At 37.3% G+C, this 14984-nt stretch overlaps 1 protein-coding gene across 2 annotated transcripts in view; it reads right to left on the bottom strand.

Annotated features, from left to right (window-relative positions):
* The window catches only part of LOC129247295 (fibronectin type-III domain-containing protein 3A), a 124948-nt gene extending 111146 nt beyond the window's left edge, over window positions 1-13802 (bottom strand). Inside the window, exon 1 of one of the 2 annotated variants that reach the window (XM_054886361.1) lies at window positions 13237-13802. The gene's annotated coding sequence lies outside the window, so the exon portion shown is untranslated. The remainder of the gene's footprint in view (window positions 1-13236) is intronic. The other variant, XM_054886362.1, reaches the window with a different exon arrangement.
* Window positions 13803-14984: the final 1182 nt, after the last annotated feature.

Genomic DNA, 14984 nt, shown 5'->3' with positions numbered 1-14984 from the left:
GGATATGAAATAAGTGATAAACTCATTTTTTTGAAATTTTGACTTAGACCACTTTCATAATTATGGGCATGTACATATACTATAAGTATGTACGTGCATCAAAGTGTTATTTTGTGTGAAAAACATTCAGACAATTTGGTTTAATATTTCCGTTGATAGAAATTAGTTAAAAACAAGAAAGCGAGCAGTGGAGATGCACATGATTCATAATTTCTTGCATTTAATTCCACGTGAATGATTTACTTTTACTGTAAACATATGTTCACTTTATGTACGCACTCATTCACACGCACACGCATGTACAAAAATTCGCAAAGTTTCAGTTTTGTTCATATGCGCTTTTTCAATACTATGTATTCTGGTACTCCGTGCCTGTCAAGAAGCATCGCCTTTGTATGTGAAAATGCATGTAAGTCAGAGCTTTCACCTCGTTCACTACACACATCAAAGTGGAAGATAAGCTTATACGGTTCTAGCTTTTCACCATTCCCATTGAAATTGCCACCTTTATTTTCTCTCTCCTAATACCTTTATCTCTTTACTATTCTCTCTCTTATGACTTCACTTGTCATTGATCTCCCGAAATTTTATAACTGCTTAAGACTGTACGCATGTTTGGACAATCCTCATTGAGTTGACACCACTCAACTAATATCTCATATTGATGGAAATATTCATGCAACAAGTTAGTCCTTTACTTTTATAATTGTGATCATATGTTTCACATGATAAGAAATTATGAGGTAAACTGAAGCAAGCGCAGCGCTAACAGTAGAGGCTTTCGGCTAATTTAATAAATTCCTACGTTCCCACGACAGTCGGTTCTACGTAACCGGAACGACCCGGATTTATATCCGGTCAAGGATTGTCACTTCAACAGCATTCCTCGTATATGCACGGGCAATGTTATGCTGCTACAACAACAACAACTCTATATACCTACATAGATATATATTATATCTGTTCAAAATAAGTCAGGCCGATAATCCAGCTGCTAGTCACCTTACTCCTGTAATGCAGTGTTGTCAGTCTATTACAATTGTAATAGATCTATTACATTTGTTCTCAGTTTATTACGCTATTACACTTCATATGAAATCTATTACAATTTCCAATTCTAAGAGGAAACAGGAAAAAAATTGTTCATGTTTTAAATTACAATTTCAGCCAAATTTTGAATAAAATGTTTTATAAAAGACGTATTGGGAAACCTTCTTTATCCATCGCTGCTTATGTAAGTCCCATTGTTTTTCAATGGACCATGAACAAGAATTTAATATAAAAGAATATCTACATGTATGTATAAGAAGGAATCCGTATTTTGTCTTGCAGATTTATTATTAAACGAAAATTAGACTTCTGTTAGGTGTTTGGCCGAGCTCCTTTTCCTATTTGTGGTGTGCGTCTGGATGTTGTTCCACAAATGGAGGGACCTATAGTTTCAAGCCGACTCCGAACGGCAGATATTTTTATGAGGAGCTTTTTCATGGCAGAAATACACTCGGAGGTTTGCCATTGCCCGCCGAGGGGCGACCGCTATTAGAAAAATGTTTTTTTTTTCTTTTTTTTTTTTAATTTTGCTTAGACTCCTATTACGGAGTACAGCAATCTATTACTTTTTTGATCATCGCTTTAGTACGCTGCTGCGATTGGTTCTGGCAACACTGCTGTAATGTACTTATTAATAATTATATTTCATATAAATAAATAAATAAACACTATATCTATACTAATATTATAAAGAGGAAAACTTTGTTTGTTTGTTTGTTTGTTTGTAACGAATAGGCTCAAAAACTACTGGACCGATTTTAAAAATTCTCTCACCATTCGAAAACTACATTATCCACGAGTAACATGGATTACATTTTATTTTGGAAAAAAATAGGGTTCCGTAAGATATTTGGATTTTTCGGACACAAACTGAAAAAAATCTTATATATCTTATTATATATATAAATGTGAAAATCTGTCCCTATATTCGCTTAAAACTCGAGAACGGCTGAACGGATTTATCTTATCTTGGTCTTGAATTATTCGTGGAGGTCTAGGGAAGGTTTAAAAGGTGAGAAAAATTCGAATAATTGCCGGGAAAATGGTCAAAACGTGGACCCGGGTAACCTTTGGTTGTGTATGTACAATATGGGTATCAAATGAAAGCTGTTGATAAGTACTTTAATACGGGGTCATTTTCATACCCGCCGTGTCTGTGCACCGAATTAAACCAAACTTACACACATTGTTAAGGAGGTATTGAAGATGGTTTCCGTATAGTTTGGATACCTATTGGTAGATACGGTCTCGAGATATAGGTCAAAACGTGGACCCGGGTAACCTGGGGATGTGTATGTACAATATGGGTATCAAATGGAAGCTGTTGGTGAATGCTTTAGTTCAGAGTATTTTTCATGCCACTCCGTTACTAGGGTCTCGAGATAGAGACCAAAACGTGGACCCTAGAATGTATTTGTACAATATGGAAATCAAATGGAAGCTGTTGGTGAATGCTTTAGTTCAGAGTATTTCCATCCGCTCCGTGACTAGGGTCTCGAAATATATGCCAAAACGTGGACCCGCCGTGTCTTTAAACCGAATTAAACCAAACTTACACACATTGTTAAGTAGGTATTGAAGATGGTTTCCGTATAGTTTGAATACCTATTGGTAGATAGGGTCTCGAGATATAGGTCAAAACGTGGACCCGGGTAACCTGGGGATGTGTATGTACAATATGGAAATCAAATGGGAGCTGTTGGTGAATGCTTTAGTTCAGAGTATTTCCATCCGCTCCGTGACTAGGGTCTCGAAATATATGCCAAAACGTGGACCCGCCGTGTCTTTAAACCGAATTAAACCAAACTTACACACATTGTTAAGTAGGTATTGAAGATGGTTTCCGTATAGTTTGAATACCTATTGGTAGATAGGGTCTCGAGATATAGGTCAAAACGTGGACCCGGGTAACCTTCGGACGTATATGTACAATATGGGTAGCAAATGGAAGCTGTTAATGATTTCTATAGTATAGACTATTTTTCATACCGTTCCGTGACTAGGGTCTCGAGATATAGGTCAAAACGTGGACCCGGGTAACCTTTGGTTGTGTATGTACAATATGGATATCAAATGAAAGCTGTTGATAAGTGCTTTAATATGGGGTAATTTTCATACTTATTGATGACTAGGGTCTCGAAATATATGCCAAAACGTGGATCCACCGTGTATTTGCTCAGCGAAGCGGGCCGGGTTTGCTAGTATAAAATAAAGTCAACTTTTTGTGTGTGTTCGCTAACCGGCCGTGTCTGCACCGAATTAAACCAAACTTACACACATTGTTAAGAAGGTATTGAAGATGGTTTCCGTATAGTTTGGATACCTATTGGTGGATAGGGCTCGAGATATAGGTCAAAACGTGGACCCGGGTAACCTTCGGATGTGTATGTACAATATGGGTATCAAATTGAAGCTGTTGGTGAATGCTTTAGTACAGAGCATTTTTCATGCCGCTCCGTGACTGGGGTCTCGAGATATAGGTCAAAACGTGGACCCGGGTAACCTTTGGTTGTGTATGTACAATATGGTTATCAAATGAAAGCTGTTGATAAGTGCTTTAATACGGGGTAATTTTCATACCTATTGATGACTAGGGTCGGGAAATATATGCCAAAACGTGGACTCGCCGTGTCTTTGCACCGAATTAAACCAAACTTACACACATTGTTAAGGAGGTATTGAAGATGGTTTCCGTATAGTTTGAATACCTATTGGTAGATAGGGTCTCGAGATATAGGTCCAAACGTGGACCCGGGTAACCTTCGGATGTGTATGGGTATCAAATGGAAGCTGTTGGTGAATGCTTTTGTTCAGAGTATTTCCATCCGCTCCTTGACTAGGGTCTCGAGATAGAGACCAAAACGTGGACCCTAGAATGTGTTTGTACAATATGGATATCAAATGACAGCTGTTGATAAGTGCTTTAATACGGGGTAATTTTCATACCTATTGATGACTAGGGTCTGGAAATATATGCCAAAACGTGGACCCGCCGTGTCTTTGACCCGGATTAAACCAAACTTACACACATTGTTAAGTTGGTATTGAAGATGATTTCCGTATAGTTTGAATACCTATTGGTATATAGGGTCTCAAGATATAGGTCAAAACGTGGACCCGGGTAACCTTCGGACGTGTATGTACAATATGGGTATCAAATGAAAGCTGTTGCTGAATGCTTTAGTACAGAGTATTTTTCATGCCGCTCCGTGACTGGGATCTCGAAATATAGGTCAAAACGTGGACCCGGGTAACCTTTGGTTGTGTATGTACAATATGGTTATCAAATGAAAGCTGTTGATAAGTGCTTTAATACGGGGTAATTTTCATACCTATTGATGACTAGGATCTCGAAATATATGCCAAAACGTGGACCCGCCGTGTCTTTGCACCGAATTAAACCAAACTTACGCACATTGTTAAGTAAGTATTGAAAATGGGTTTCGTAAAGTTTGGTTGTAATTCGAAGCACTGGCAACGGGTACAGCGTTCTTTTGAACCAGCCATAATGTCGCTTACTTTTTTAACGCTTGGGTGGAACTGAACTGTCAAATTGACAGTGTGAGTTACAATGTGTCAATATTTCTTTCTGATTTGGATGCCATAAGGAAAAAACGTAAGTGCAACATGTAAAAATTGTTTGTGAATTTTTTTGGAGTGGATTTTGGAACAGTGAATAATTTCTTACGAAATTTGAGAATTTAATGTGAAATCCGAATGAAATTATGTGTTCGTGGAAAAAACAATTTTTTTCGTTTTTTTTTTTTTGAAAAATATAAATGGATAATGGTTAAAAAAGCTCCAATGCTTAATAAAACATATAAATTGAAACGAAAAATTCATGGATGATCAGGAAAAAAGACGATTGTTTATTCATATGCGTTGATTTGAAATTTAAAAACAATCTTCTTTTTTCCTGATTTTCAATTTATATTTTATATTTACTCAAAAACAAATAGAAAAACAAAAAAATATTGTTTATGCCAAAGCGCTTGAATAAAGAATAAAGAAATAAATAATATGAAAACCATATATTTTCTGTTCTAAACCATATCTATTCTATTTTAGTGTGCCCAGCGAAGGGGGCCGGGTTTGCTAGTACATATATATGAATACATATACATATAAACAAGTATACTCTTTTCGTATTCAACCTTGTTTGAGAGGATTAATCTCATAACTCATACGCCGTGTGCACCATACATTTCAAGTAAGTGGCAATGAGAAGTGAAACCTGCACTATGGCTTCACATAGCTGATGAAACTGTTACAAGGAAATCCACTTTACTCCAAAACCAAACAAATCGAAATGGAATATACAAATAAATCAGAAAATGATTTAATTCCTTCGAAACTTTTCCCAATTTCATTACTAATACATCCATTTATTTTCAGGTGTTTCTCTTCCAGTATGTCACTTTTAGATTTATATAAGAACGCATAATCTTTGGATTATGCCCGCATAAAAAATGTTTAATAATAACTTTACTCTAAGCTTATACAGTAAATAAATTCTGTTCAATAAACTTCAGTCCTTCAAGACCACGATTTTATATAACGAAAACTCCTTTGCCTTTTTACACATATAGTTTGTAATTAAAGAAGGGATACTTAAATCTTATGGATTAAAAAAAATAAGTTTGTCCAGAAATCATCATCTGATCCAGTTCGAAATAATTTTAAAATAAAGTAGAGTCCGTAAAAAACGTTAAGATTTAAATATTTCAAAGACCTGAATGGTGGGCCATGTAAAATTTGCTTTTTGAATCGGCTATAAAAAAAACTAATCAATATTTTTTCAAACTTTTTTTTTTATTTTGAAGATTGAACATTGTCATTTATGAATAAAAAATAATATCGTTCAAATGACTGCCACGACTGGCTTTACAGTAGGCCATTCGATCAACCCTATTTTTAAGAATATTTTCGATTGTTGGGCTCCAATTTCATGAATGGCAATTTCGATTTCGTGTTTCAAGTTGCACCGTCCTGTTGTAACGCTCGCCATTTACTGTAACCGCGGAAGAAGAAGAAGACTCACCACTTTGGAAATAGATTTTCAATATTTCCCAATTTTGTTCAAGCGTATAGCGTCCCATTTCGTAAATGTCAAACCTTTAAGTAAATTATGAACACATTTGACATGTCATTTGTGTTACCATTCTCAAAAAAATAGGTGGTTCAAAAAGCAAACGCTATATGGCCCACACTGTATTACAAGAGTAATTGACATTCAATGTAAACATCATAACTCAATGGTTTCATTTTCTTACTAACTTTCCGGTTTTATTTTTTCAGGAGTTGGTTGGTTGGTTGGTTTAAGGGTGACCCCGCATCGGAGTGCCACATAGACCGCAAGTTGGGTCCGTTGTGTTGCCCTAGAGCTCATTATGTTATATTATTTCCCCACCTAACCGAGATTTTTATTGTAGATTTTGGTCAAAGATATTAATTCGTTTCGAGAATTTGATGAGAGATTCGATTTTCAGGTTTGAGAGTACTGAAAGATTGTCAATTGTTGGAGAGCCTAGAAGAGCGAGTCGACTTCTGGCTAGACCGGGACAACTGCACAGCAAATGTCTGCTCGATACTTCCTCATCTTCGTCCTCGCAGTATCTGCACAGGTCATTTTGAGGAACCCCGAGCCGACGTGCGTGAGTGCCCAAAAGGCAGTGGCCGGTGATAAGAGATATTATATGCCTTAGTTCGTGTTTCGAAAGACTTATAAGGGTTTTTGTCTGTATCAGATTGTAGGATGGCCGGATTTATCTGGTCGTAACGCAAGGTGTATAAGCTTAAATCCGCTGATTGCTCGTAGATGGCGTTAGTGAGCATATCAAGTTACCATAGAAATACCATATTTTTTTTTGCATGGGTTCGACACCTGTTTACATCAATCACTGCACATCATCAGTGATTTCATACAGCAACACACTTTTTTCCTTGCGTAATCATGTCTAATTTTGTGCCAAAAAAAGAGCATATGCGGGAAGCTCTACTTTTTTGCTTTAATTTGAAGAAATCGGCTGCCGAATCGCATCGAATGCTTGTGGAGGCCTATGGTGACAGTGCATTATCGGAAACAACTTGCAGAGACTGGTTTCGTCGGTTCAAAGACGGCCATTTTGACTTGAGTGACAAGAAGCGTGAAAATTGGCCCAGAAAAGTTGAGGACCATGAATTGCAGGCTCTTTTGGATGAGGACGATACCCAATCGCAAAAAATGCTTGCCGAGCAGTTAGGTGTCACTCAACCAGCCATTTCCATGCGTTTACGTGCCATGGGAAAGGTCCAAAAAGTCGGAAAATGGGTACCCCATGAATTGAGATGGAGCGACGCCAAAACACATGCGAAATCTTGCTGGCTAGGCATAAAAGAAAGTCGTTCCTGCATCTTGTGGTGACTAGCGATGAAAAGTGGATATACTTTGAGAATCCTAAACGAAAAAAATCATGGGTCGATCCCGGCCAACCATCAACTTCTTCATCAAGACCTAATCGCTTTGGACGCAAGACGATGCTGAGCGTTTGGTGGGATCAGCAGGGTGTCGTTTACTATGAGCTGTTGAAACCTGGTGAAACTGTTAATTCTCATCGCTACCACCAACAACTCATCAAATTGCGCTGTGCTTTGCGTGAAAAAAGGCCTCGTTATGAACAAAGACATGAGAAGCTGATTTTCCTCCACGACAACGCCCCATCGCACACGTCAAGAATGGTCCAAAACTACTTGGAGACAATCAATTGGGAGGTGCTACCTCATCCCGCTTATTCACCAGACCTGGCCCCTTCGGACTATCATCTGTTTTCATCGATGGGTCACGCGCTTGCCGAACAGCACTTCGATTCGTACGAAGACGTCCGGAAATGGCTTGACGAGTGGTTCGCCTCGAAAGATGAAGAATTCTTCTGGCGTGGTATACACAAATTGCCCGAGAGATGGGAAAAATGTGTAGCTAGCGAGGGCAAATACTTTGAATAAATTATTTTTTTGCTTTCTATAAAAAAATAGGTTTTTTTTACTAAAAAACAGCGGATTTAAGCTTATACACCGTATAGTTTCCACTCGCCACCTCCGATCAGCAATGCTGTGAAATTCTCCATCAATGTGCAATTTACATGTTGAGAGCGGAATGTGATTGTGGGTAAGTTACTAACATTTGATTGCGCAGCTCTAGCTCTTGCGAGCTCATCAGCTTTGCAGTTACCTTCGAATCCACTGTGACCCGGTATCCAGATAACTTGGACAGAATTCTGAACACTTATCTCGTTAAGAGATATGAGACAGGATCGAACCACATCTGAGTGGGTATAAGAGGAGCTGAGTTACTTCTACATTTTTTTATTTTTATTAACTCATTATAATTCATGCAAAACTACTTTAAAAAAAGAAACACGACGCAATAAAAATTATATTATGAAAAATAGGCGGTGCCAGCTTTTAGGTAAATGTGTGTATCTCGATAACGACTTAATAAAAATTTCTCAAACTTGGTTTATGTATTGGACACCACCTCATTAAATCAGAGAGAATTTTTATTGGGATCGAATAAAACCCACGCCCACTTTCTATATGTTCTGAATAGATTTCTTTAGATCCCTCTGGTATAACTATAACTAGCTATAACTTTCATTGTCCATGAGTTTTTGTTAATTCGAAAAATTAACAGCCAGTTCGGCCCGGATCGAGTTTAGCCTTCCTTAGTTGCCCAAATGTTGACTATTTTATAATAGCAAAATTCATTGAACAAAAGTTATATACCAGAGCTGTAAAAAAAAGCTGCACGCACTCAACGTATTCAATGCAAGAATGAAAAAAGAAGCTTTAAATAAACATTTTTAAGGCTGAACGATGCTTTACCACTCATATCACGCTCTCTCATTCGTAAATAAATTTCTAATTACTCTTCGAAAATTTTTAATTTTCTGAATTACCTAATTTTTAAGTGGTTCAGTCTCCATTACCTCGTGAATTACGAACAAATCGTTGTTTTAACTAATTATTATTGGAAATTTATCGAAATTAGCTGTCAAATCAAAACGAAAGAGTCAACCAAAACAAAATTAACAGACTTTGAATAATAACCAGAAAAAGTTGTATTTTACTAATAGATACAAAAAAATTATTAATAATACATATGTAGATACAATGAAAAAATGTTTATGTCTGATTGCTGAGCACCGCAACAAAAATTGTTGAGGAGCAGTGGCATCTTCTAAGAACTGTGAAGTTGTCTTTAATTGCTGAAAGTCTTAAAATTGAAAAACTTCTATGAACTTGTGACTAATTAAAAACAATATTTGATTAGAAATATTTTAGGGTCAAACGCAATATTTCTGGGAGACAGAACGCAATATGTCTGGGAGACAGAACAGACACGAAAATCAGAAAGGATCAAAATTAACTTCGGATGAGCCGAATTGTGTGAACTATTAAAAAAGATAAAATCTTCCGATATTTGCAACAAATAATAATAGTAAAAAGCAAATAACAAGACCATGAAGAAGAGCAGTTAAGAGTGAATTACGAATGCGCCGTGAAAATACGGTAATTCGCGAATTATTTACCAAATTGCTTAGGGAGAGAATTACGTGCCGTGGGAATATTCATTATGAACATTCAGGTGAATACAATTTTTGCAAAAAACAAAAACATGCAAATTGCGTTTTCTACTCACGATGTTCATATTTCGAATTTTTAATGTTTCATTTCAATGCATTCCTTGCATCCATGTAAAAGACTACATCTCTGTAAAATCACAACGTTGGCCTAATCCGCAGACGTTCGCATTAGAGGTTCCACGTAGTTGTGACGTCTAAAAGTAAAAATGCATACACCGCCACAATGACGTCAGTCACGGCAACAACACCATATTACAAAAACAAACAGATTAATTAGTAATGAATTAACAAAAATCAGCATCAACTTATATCGCCGAAAAGGGGTTATAGGCGAACTGTACGCATATTTTTTTTTTTTTTATTTATACACACAAATACACCTTAGAGGAAAGTACTTGGAACAAAAGAATATTGCAAATATAAGACCACTAGAATTTCAAGAAAATAACAAATGCAATGAAACCACAGGAATGCCGCCCACTCAGCAATGCAAAATCTAGGGATGCGTTAACAAGTTGGCAGAGTTGTTAACGAAGGAAGAAGGAGAGCAAAAAAGAACAACCGGAGCCTCCAGATATATGTAGCAAATAAAGGAAATCGCAAAAAGTCAGGTGAAATCAATGCATAAAGTTTTATGGCAAATGAAATAGCGGCGCTCAGTGAGGAAATGAGTGGAAAACGCGCTGAGAAGTAAACCACAGGTAGTTGTTGTACGAAAAGAGAATAGCAAGCGAGTTCAATAAAGTATTTGCGTGGTGAGTTTCTATAAGCCGCGAGTAAAACCAGATTGTATTGACAGAAAGACAGTCCTCAACCCAGTCAAAATAGAAACATACATATGTATGCATGTGAGTGGAGTTAAACAACAGGTTGAGAGTATTTTTTGGCAATATTAGTCAAATGGCACATTTGATACAATAAGCCAAGAGCATGGTAAAGGAATCGATATGAACAGAGGGTGCAGAATTCAAGCATGCAATCTCCAGACTGTAGTTTTTATGTAATTACAATTTGAACAAAAATTGTGTAGCTTACATATATACATACATAAGTGCAAGGTATGATAGTCGTAGTGGAGTAGATAGGAATCCCCACAGCAACAGCAATGCCAACGCTAGAAAAGAAGCAACCTTCCACAACAAAGCTAAAATGTTGACAGCAACACCAACAACAGCTCGCACACGAAAAACAGTTAACCAAAATCGAGAGCAGCGCGGCATAACGAATATGTGAAATAAAAACGAATGCAGTGACACGCTGCTCTACATACGCAAACCATATGTTAACGTATTTCTGTTGTTGTTGCTTTGCGAATATTGTTTTCTTATTGCTTTTTTTGTTTCAGCTTACTGTTGCCGCAGTCGTTGCCTTTGTTGCAATACTTCATTCGCACAGGTGAAAAACCTCAAAATGTGCGAGCGCAACATGGCACACACTGCAGTCACATTCATACAATGCTGCACTTGCAAATGTATCAATGTGAATGTTTATGTTGGCAATGTGGAAAAGCAAAAACGAAACCTGTTTGATGCTAAAATGCAATGCATTCCAGAGTTAAAGAGTTACCAGATTGTACACTGCATTTCCCGAATCTAACTATGCATACATATACATCCATACAAGTAGATACATCCATATATATATGAAATACTTATAATACGTGTTTTGTGTGGTGCTATTTTCCAATTTGAGATTATTTACGTTAGTTTGTGTTGGCGAAGTTATTTCACCATTTGTGACCATAGAAATTCCACATTATTTCAAATCGGTCCACGATTCAATGATTTTATATAAACAGGGAACAAAAGGCACTAGCAAGGCACAGTGCTTATAACGACAATTCAAATTAACGATCACAGATAATTTTTTCAGCTAATAAGGCCCCCTTTTAGTAGTTACACGTCAGGTGGTAGCATAGCACGAGTTTATTTCCTTATCACTTTATTATAGAGTGATTCAAGTGTGATGCAGATCTATGACAGCAATTATGTGCCACGTGGGGTTTTTTTTGCGTTTTTGTTTTGTCAGCAAGTGGTATTCAAGTGAAACACCAAAATTTGCATTACAATAGGACGCTTCGGTCGTAAAAAATGAGAAGAGTGAATTTTAATAGTTCTGATTAAAGGGATCATATTCTTGTGGAATTCCCTCTGAACTCGTGCATTGAGTGGTATCGGGTATTTTTAAGAGCTCGAGAGCTTAAAATTGTAATATAAAACAAAAATATCGTTGAAATTCATACATTTATTATAGTCTGGATCATGGCATTTATTTTTTGAATATGATATCCGGCATAACTCCGTCGCGGCTACGAGTTACATGGCCCATTCCATCATGTGCGAAATGCCTATACTAAGTGTATGATTTGTGAAATGGCCGACTCTATGTATAACCAATACAATTTTTTAATAATACTAGTAATGGTACTCTATACGTGGTGTGCTTTGAATGACGCGCTTTTGTCTATCATACTTAAGTGTTTAATTGCGGAAACGGTTGAGATATTGAAGCCCAAGACTAGGTTGTATTGTACTAGCCAATAGTGCATGCTCCGGATCACATGGAACGGGTTATTGCGAATACCGCCCACATTTTTAGCCATCACCACAACCGCGAGGCCGTCCTCAAAGCCAATTATTTTCGTTCCCTCTGGGATCCTCACACGGAAAACAGCGTCCTACAATATATTCCACAAAAAAGGCCGAAGTACTGACCTCTTTGGAACGCCGCCCGTTATTTCGACTTTTTGCGGCCCTTTGATTTAGTACCCCACAGAATTGTGCTATCAAAGAAACATCACATTATTCTCCCCAATTCGCTCCAGCGCGTCGTAAATTTTCGCCTAATTCGCACACATACGTTTGTGGATGCATGCGTACATACATATGTATGTACAAGTACACACACACGGATGTATGAATGTAGTTATGTTAGTCAATAACAACAAAAAAAGCCAAAACTACAAATTAACATATTGTAGGCGGTTCACATTTGCCAAAAGCCGACAGTTTTTATGGAAAGTAAAATTTTCGGTACTTAGCAATGATCGCATATTCGATTAGTCTCAACGTACCAAACGCAAACAGATAAAGCCTTAAAAATGAAATGGGTCCTCGACAAGGCCTAAACACGTTTAGAGTGACCATATTGTCCGAGTCCACCTCCTTACATCTGCACAACGCAGAGAATTCGTGAGCGCCAGTTGGCTGTGGCTAATGAAGAAAAAAGGTCATACACATTTCTGCAACATATGCATACATGTGTATGTGTATGTGAAAATGCAGTGGCAGGTGGTGGTGTCTTAACGTTATATTTCCACAAAAATTACGGTCACTGTCACATATTTATTCATCTAATCTGTCAACGGTCCCATATTTCACAAAAAGAGATTGGTTTAATAAGTTTTGTTTTTGTTTAAACTCCAAATGGCGTGGCAACACATGCAACTACCAATAAAAAGTATGGCAATGGTCTGACGTAAAAGTTACATACACATTCACATGTACACACCTATACCAATATGCCCACATATGTTTTGAATTTCCAGCCAAATTTCCATACTCACTTGTCATTTCATTACTAATTTCGGTATTTATTTATATTTTTCATTGTTTCTATTGAAATTTTAGTTTGTTCTTGCATATTCACTTTTCCTTTAGATATTCATTACATTTCAATCGTTTCTTTGTACTCTCTTTCACACATTTTTCACACTTTTCTATCCGTTTTTTATCAACAGCTGTGATACTGTGGCCCTCCACTGCGCTTACTCGTACCGCATTTCATGCATTCTGTTTTTGTTTTTTGCGAAACTTAGAGATTATAAACAATTTTAGCCCTATTTAATAGTAACCTTACTTAAGCGGTTGCATGGAATGTTTCACCAAATACCAGTTAGAACGCAAATTCTAGCATGAGGAGGATATGAGACGCAACAACGAGCTGAGGTAAGCACAAAATGCCGAATCTACTTGCGACAACGGACACGGAATTCGTTTGATTGACGCAGCGAGAAAATGGAAAATGAACAAGACTCTGGCTGGCTTGAGGAAGGCGAAAAATGAAGACCAACAACAAGGCACCCTCACTATTGACGCCTTTATCATAGGTATGCTTTTGCTGCGCTGGCGGTCTCTCAAGTTTTGCCAAAATACACCACTGCCAGCCAATGGCCGCATTTACAACCGCCGTAAGAGCAGCAAAATCGACAATAGCTTTCAGCACTAATATAAACGAAACCGACTAAATGGGTGTATGTATGTATATACATACACATGTATTTAGGTAAGTACGGACCTGCAGGAAAATCAACTGGTTCCTATCTGGTGATTTGAAACCTTTTATGTCGCATTTTTTTTATCCAAATCACCCATTGCCAATTATCCCTTTATTTGATAGAGTACATACATAAGTACATATCTACATTTACTCATTGTCCTGACAATTATTTAAAATGCATTTTTATTAAAATTGTAATATGTATAACAACGCAGGTTTCCCTGCAGGGTTAGCACACACATACTCTTAATTGCAATCATACCCTGTACATATGTTCATATACGCATATGAACGTGTGCACATATTATGTTGTTGTTATGCGACTCTGACAAGTGGCAGCAGCCATTTACCGCTTCGTTTACATTCAATTTTCTCCTGGCACGCCTCTCACAGAATCGCAATAATTTTGTTGGCCAAGAAAAAGCTTGCAAAAGTCGTAACATACCATGGCCTCCACTCGTAAGTTCGGAATTATACCACTTTTTCGTTTATCATCGTCACCACTGAGTGAGTATGGTGAACTCTTCTGTGGTACTTATGTTCACTCGTAAAGCTTTCCTTAGTCAATTGAGAAGCTTAGTATATATGTGCATGCGTACATATGTATGTGTATAAAGGAGATTTTTGAATACTTGCGGCCCTTCGTTGTTCATAAGCAAATGCTCATCTTACACACAGGGACGGATCGTGACATTGTGGGGCCCTGGGCTAATGTTACACGGGGGCCCTGTTTTCTATGGTGGTGCAGTATATAGTTATCAGAAAAAAAATCATCTTATAAAAACATTTATTTATCAAAACAAATATGACAATAAAGGATATTAAATTACAAATCAATCTTTCTGCATTTTCGTGCAGCGAATTCCATTATTTGTTCATCAACTGCTAAATCCTTTGTATCTAACACAATTTATCGAAAGAAGAGATAAATGATTAAGTCGACCGTTCGACATTGTTGTCCTATACTTATTTTCAATATATGACCTCCTGGAGAAAGAGCGCTCCGCTTCGCAGCTGGTGATGGGCAACGTCAAA

This window comes from Anastrepha obliqua, chromosome 5 (genome assembly GCF_027943255.1).
Source record: "Anastrepha obliqua isolate idAnaObli1 chromosome 5, idAnaObli1_1.0, whole genome shotgun sequence".
NCBI lineage: Eukaryota > Metazoa > Arthropoda > Insecta > Diptera > Tephritidae > Anastrepha > Anastrepha obliqua.
The sequence above is the reverse complement of the archived record's forward strand: the minus strand, read 5'-3'. Positions and strand labels throughout refer to the sequence as shown.